Below are 7,145 nucleotides of genomic sequence, written 5' to 3'. Positions count from 1 at the left end.
CTAGCACCATCATTCACTAAGCATCACCTATTCCAATGTATTTTGAGATTTGATTGGCATGCGAAACCAGAATTGGTGAGATAGAAGGGCTATCACTCTCCTGGTCATCCACAGCCTTTAAGATATCTGTCCTTATGAAGAAATTGGTGACGATAATGAACGACGTGCTTCATGTTTCAATCTAATAAGATCATCCTCCTCCTCCCGATATTCTGTAATGTACTGCTCGGCTCGCTTAAAGAGTCCATTGTTCATCTCGCTTCCGCTTCTTCAATACAGATTCTGGCACACTTTGGCAGGATCAGAGGCCTCCTCAGAACTCATGTTTGCAGTCTGGCGATGGCTTCGCAGTAATTGTGAGCCCACGATTCTGAAATCCTAATCAAGATTGAATTTGCAGGTTTCGGGCTGGCAATCCTTGCACGGTTTTTCAAAGAAAGCTGTGCTGCCAACCTTTCCAGCAAGTCTCGCTCTCGTAAGCGGAACAAAGTCAGATGGAAATCTTTGCCTCGTAGAACCGAACTCTCTGTTGATTTTGAGATTGAAGGTAGGTGCCCATTCATATGTTCCCAATGACTGCGGAAATCCAAATGAATTCACCAAGGCCAGTGCATCGTTTCTATATTGAAACGCCTCACAAAATACATCAACAATACGGCGAATTACAGCATAGAGAACCAGTCCAACTGTGCAAAAAAAAAACTGATTTCATTTATCTCAGAGAGCATCAAGAATTGAGCACATTATAGCGTGGTGAATCCATCCAAACATGCGACATTCTTATGCTTGTTATGTCAATCTGGCAACTCTGAAACTCCTCTTCAACTCCCTGTTTTCGTTATTGAGTTGCCTGTACTGCCCTCTGATCGCAAGCAAAGTACAGTTCTTAGTATTGCGCTGCAAATCGGACATGGCTTTTATGCCTTTCTTCAATTTTGAGACCCTGTTTTTTCCCCATTGTGTTCCAGCATTGCGTTTTTCTTCCTTAGGCATTCGATCCCCCCCAATGCTCTGTTCCTCTTTTTTTTTCCCAGATTAATTTCCCTTGTTTTTCCGTCCCATACGCCTCCTTTTCCCTCCCTCTTTAGCTCTTTTGAAAATCCCCTCTTTAGCCTCCTTCATTCGTGTTTTCTTTTCCCCTTTTGTTTCACCTCAAATTAGCTTCCCTCCAGAATCAGAAAAGCACCAAGGAAAAGTAGCCCCAAAGTAGCCACGGGCTGTAATGCCAAAGAACCTCAATCGAAAGTGTTCCCACTCGGAAGAAAACATCCCATGACCATGAAAGAGACATTTGAATCGAAATTGCCTTCAAATCTAGTCGTTCAGGTGTTGCAAGCACAATTTCAGCATCACATGTGTGTGTAAGCATATTGAATGCATGCCAAAGGTTAACTTTAAGAGTTTACATACTTTTCTGATCTGTAAAGTCCACTCAGCTGAGTACACGAGCAATAGTGCTAATGGATTTTGGCAAGCAGTGGTTCCATGCTCAAGGACAACACATGAGCCTCATGTTCATCTGAAAATTCACTGGTCTTCTTAAACTCCCTTGTCGATACCATTTGCATCTTCAGCATAAGCAAACAACTTGTGAAACTTGGAAAAACCATACACATTGCAGATCTAGAACCCATTCTCCTTCTAATTTGTTTATACCAAATATCAGATTCAATCCCAAACAGCGCTTGTCTCTTCTGTAAAATTAGCAAAGCACAACGTCTACGTCAAAGTATGTACAAAGTAACAAATCTCATGCACAACTTTTGGGTGGTTTTCACACCTCGAATGCGTAGCAATACGACATCCACCCCCTCTAATCCTGCGCATGCTCCGGATGGGCCAACTACCCATGATCATTATCATCAAGATCCACAAACAGATCAATCTCTTTGTTATGCATTTCCGGTAGATCAACAAGATTATCTGTCATATCATCTGTCTCTTCCATTGGAGTTTCTTGTCGTTGCTCTTCTCTTGAAAATTCTTCCAATGCATAATCCTCATCATCTCTTTTCTTGAAAATCTTGATTCTTTTTCCAGCAATAGGCACTCTAAGCACTGTTCCATCCAATTCTGTCAACTCATATGTTGCATTATCAAAAACATGTATGACTATGTATGGCCCAAACCATCTTTTCACCATCTTCCGAAGTGCAGTATGCTGATTTTCAAGGCTACTATCAAAGACCAATACCCAATCTCCCTCTTCTATTGCTCTAGGCCGCAAGCGATGCCTGCTGTCAAACCTGTCCTTGTTCCTTAGTCTAGCAACTTTCAACCTGTCAATCGCTAGCTGAATATCCTCTGGTCTCCTCTCCAACTGTCGAATCCGAAGAGCTAAGAGCTCCTCTCTCGTCAAATCCTCCTGCCAAGGTAAAACTGACCAAGTCAAAGCACAAGTCTCAATCGGCATAACAGGTTTCTGACCATACATCAACTCTGCAGGCATATATCCTGTGGTCACACTATGAGTAGTACGATCAGCCCATAAAGAAAATGGTAGAAGTCTCGGCCATTCTCCAATCCGTCCTCTACATGCTTTGGCTAATGCTTTCACTATCGGCGGATGCTCTCTTTCACTCTTTCCATTTCCCTCTGGATTGTATGATGTGGTTAGAGCCAACTTGATTCCTAGCTGAGAGAAAAACTCCCTAGCTTCATCTACATCCAATTCACCACGATCCGCAGTGATCTTACCCATACAACCATACCTGCAGAAAATTTCCTCCAATAAGAACTTACACACTGCACTAGTGGTCTTCGTTCTCAATGATCTGCCCTCAACATGATTGGTAAGATCCTCTCTAGCCAAAACAATGTATCTCATCTGCCATAGACCCATAGGCATGGTAACCAAATCAACTACCCACTTATAATGAATGCATAGCGGATAGGTCGGATGAAGCTCATCTCGATGACGCACTACTGAATACATCTGGCAGTCTCTGCAAGTCTCAACAAAGTGAGAAACATCTCTATACATGCCTTTCCACCAATATTTTTCCTTGATTTTCTCATAAGTAGCCCACACTCCTCTATGACCAGCCCAAGGACTCTCATGAAACTCCCTCATCACCTGTAACTGTGTCTCTTTATTGCAGACAACCCGCAAAGGTAATCCGCCTCTTTTCTTCGGATGCTTCCAAAGAAATCCGTCCTTGAGAAAATAACCATATGCTTTCCTTCTGATCTTCTTGAACTCTTCATCTGTCCATTCATCTCTTTTGCTTAGTGTACTAAGGTACCTGCCAATCTGCAACCAATCTCCAACATAGAGTTCTTCTGTGAAAGCCACAATATCATAGACATGACAAACATGATCAACCATAGTGGCTGAAATTTCTGCATCATCCTCTTCTGCAAGTAGAGTCTCCTCATCATCATATATGGCTCTAGACAACATATCTGCCACTGGATTATCCTTCCCTGCTATGTGTTTAAATTCCGGATTTAATGACTTGATGTATGCAATCCATCTCAACATAGCTATATCCGGAGTAGAGCAACTCGTAATCATACCAATCAATGGCAAGCAATCTGTCTCTACCACAACTGAAGCTCCAATAAAGTACTCCTTGTCACATTTGAGAGCCATGAAAATCCCCAATAACTCCCTCTTGATTTGCGGATATCTCCTCTGTCTTTCGTTTAGGACTTTCGCCCCAAACCGAATAGCATACCTATTTCCATCTGCATCATCTTGACCCACAGCCCAACCTATGCCAATTGGACTAGTGTCAACTGTCAATACAATAGGCCTATCACAATTATAATCCGCTTTTCTGAGAGTAGGAGCATTCTGTAATAACTTCTTCAATTTCCGCATGGCTTTAGTGTGGCTCTCATCCCAATAGAATTTCTGCCCCTTTCGAAGCAGCTGATACAAACAATCTGCTATGTGTGCAAAATGAGGTATCCAAATCATATAAAACACACAAGCACCAATGAATCTCCGTACCTCCGAAGTAGTAGAACAATATTCTGCAATCTTGCCTATAGCATTCACCTTATCAGGTGAGGGTTTCGTGCCATAATATCCACACATATGTCCAACAATGACAACCTCATTCACTCCAAAAACAGATTTTTGCCCTGAAAGTGTCAAGTTCACTTCTTCTAACCTGGCCAAAATCTTCTCACATGCTGAAATATGATCAGCCACAAAGTATATGCATCCCTGCTCATTTAGGCTCTCATTCTTCTCTTCTTCTGCACACCCCTTAATGGGCATATCATCCAAGAAAGGCATAGTAAGCTGAGGTATGTAATCACGAAGGACCTTATGCATGGCATTCATCATATGCGCAACAAAATTAGTGGCACCTTGAGGCAAGGTACACATCCTGACAAGCCCAATAGGAGTTCTCATGGTGGTTATGTCCCTGCTTTCCAAAGCCAGCTGAAACTGATCATATCCTGAATACAAATCACCCAAAGAATAGATGGCACGTCCAGCAAATGCCTCTGCAAACTCATCCACAACTGGACCTATACCAACATTCCTGATAGTAACTCTGTTCACTGGCTGCATGTCCTGAATAAATCGAAGAGTACCATTCTTCTTTGGAACTGTAAACCACCTGTTTGAGTATGGTGCAGATGAAGGCTCAAGGATTCCCATCCTGATTTTCTCATTCAATAAATCAATTAGCTTTGGCAAGTGTGCTTTAGGCACTGGAATAGGTCGGAGATTCCATGGGATATGAGGAATAGTAAAAATGACCATAGGAGCAACAATATCAGGATTCACACATCCAATCTCATGTGGGACAAAAGCAAATCCCCTTCCATGACGCTCAAGCATCTCCTGAAAGCATTGCTTCTCCATGGGTAACAAGAAATCACCATTTCCAATTTTCAATTCAGCAAGAGTCTCTGCTGAAAATTTATGACCAATATGCTCCGGATTCCTCAAAATTTGCTGTTTAGTAGCCCTCTCTATTTGCTGATCACTGTCAGGTGGAAGCGGTACAGCAACCGGCTTCACCTTCTTATCCACAGTTTTGTATTTTGTGTCAACCCTGGCTTCATTATGCTCTTCTGCATTACATAAACCTTGCTGTAAATCAGCAATTTTGCACTCCAATGGCTGAATATTCTCAGCCCTCTGCTCTATGGACTGCATAGAAACAGCCCCAAACTCTGAATGCTGAAATATTTCAGCAGTAAACTCTGTTGGCTGAAAATTTTCAGCCCTCTGTCTCTCTGAAAGCTGATCATAACCAGCTGGAAGCTCTGTTTGCTGAATTTCTTCAGCACTCAACACTCTTTGCTGAGTTTCCTCAGCCTCTGACTCAATCTGTGACACAAAATCTACAATTTCATGAAACATGTCCAGGGATTGCACTAATACATTACCATGACAATTCAGCATATCAGTTTTCAGCATATCTCCCATCTCTGTCATCGTATCTGCACAAATCACACTGTCATACATCCCATCTATGTGCTCATCATCCTCCAAAATTCCTGCATTTTTCAAATTTTTCTCCTTCCTGCATATATACTGCCTGGCAGCTCTAGACAACCTAGAAGTCTTCTGATAACTCATCGAACTGTTTGCTGAAATCCCAACAAACCCGGAGGAGAAAACACCGCTGCCAGGAGGCGAGAACTCCAATCTCCTCTGCTCTGTACCACCGTCGTCTCGCGAAACGGTGGTACCTAATGAAAACCCGAATCCCTCACAGTGGGCAAAGGTGCATCTCTGAGAGTATCTCTGTTTCTAACATGGTTCACACATACAGTCATAAACTGAACTGTTCTCATACCATCTTTACTGCGAATCCGTGCATAAGCAGATCCATCATCCATGACCTTTGTTTCCATGCACATCTCTGTAATGAATGGCTGACCAAGAATTATGGGATACGAGCATGAATCCTGCACAAAGAAATGAAAATCCTCCTCTACATCACCAATAGAAACCCTGACACTAGGGCAGGCAGCATACAAATCACCTGCAGTGTTATTGGCGGCTCTCATACGCCACCCATGCTCTACATCCATAGGCCATCTGTTACTCTCATAAACTCCACGAACTATGAGATTAATCTCTGAACCATGATCAACCAATGCAACATAAGGCACCTGTTTCTCTCCAATCTTTACCATCGTCTCTGTAGTTGCCCTAGCCCAATGGCTCCGCGAAAAGTGACTACGCGGTATCATGACAGGCTCATCAATTTCAGCATAATGCATAGGCTGAACCCTCTTCTCTACCTGTGGAAAAACAGAAGCATTATCAACCATAACCTCATCCTCATCCTCATCCAACTCCCCAATCAAAACTCCCTGTGTATCAGTGGTAGACAATGCATGTCTTTTCCTCTTCAAGACCTCCTGAAACTGATCCTAAAACTCTCTTTTTGAGATGCCCAAAATCTCAGAAATAGTGAAAGTCACCTCACTGCCAAGTATCTTATCATTAAAGATTTTCTTCATGTCTATAGATGTCTCAATATCGGACATCAATCTGAATCCTGGCTGCTTTCTCTCTCTAGGCTCTTGCCTCTTTTCTCTCTTTTGAACATCCTCCATCTGTCGATCTGGCCCTGGTCTTGAAGACGGTCCTGCAGTAGGTGGAGTAACAAACTCACCCCCTCTAGTCTTCTTAGCTGCACTTGGATTTTCTTCATCCCTCTTACGCTTCTCCTCAACAAATACATCTGCACCATGAGATTTAGCCAAATAAGCATAAATAGAATACCTGTCAACAGGCGAGTCCCAACCTGTCTCTGATCTGATACTAGAGCCTGCACTAGTCAAAACAGTTTGCTGAATTTTCCCCTTGTTTGCAGTCTCCATAGCATAAGTCCATAGTGCGGACTCAGTCTCTGATCCCTTCTCGATCTGTACTCCATATGCAAAAGCATCACCTCTAGCTGTCACATAAGAAGTACGCGCAGCCATGTCCTCCACTAACTTCTTCATTCCACCTTTACCAAAGTTGGTAGCAAGTGGAGCTCCTGTCTCAGTCAACCAAATCTTACCATCTTTCCCCCAATATACCAAATTCTGCCTCCTTGCATCCTGGAAAGAGTCACACTCCCTGCAATGCTGATGCTCTGTACTATCACACCAAATACATCTCCGATCTCTCCTAGGTGCACTAGGAGCACTCCTAGGTGCAGTAGGAGCACTAG

The 7,145-nt window shown here is 42.9% G+C and overlaps 1 pseudogene; it reads left to right on the top strand.

The window, feature by feature from the left end:
* The first annotated feature begins 217 nt into the window (after positions 1–217).
* The window catches only part of LOC148034510 (uncharacterized), a 131,135-nt pseudogene continuing 124,207 nt past the window's right edge, over positions 218–7,145 (top strand).

Source organism: Lygodium microphyllum, chromosome 6 (genome assembly GCF_053477565.2).
Source record: "Lygodium microphyllum isolate KBCC chromosome 6, Lygodium_microphyllum_v1.1.10, whole genome shotgun sequence".
Taxonomy (NCBI): Eukaryota; Viridiplantae; Streptophyta; class Polypodiopsida; order Schizaeales; family Lygodiaceae; genus Lygodium; species Lygodium microphyllum.
The sequence above is the reverse complement of the archived record's forward strand: the minus strand, read 5'-3'. Positions and strand labels throughout refer to the sequence as shown.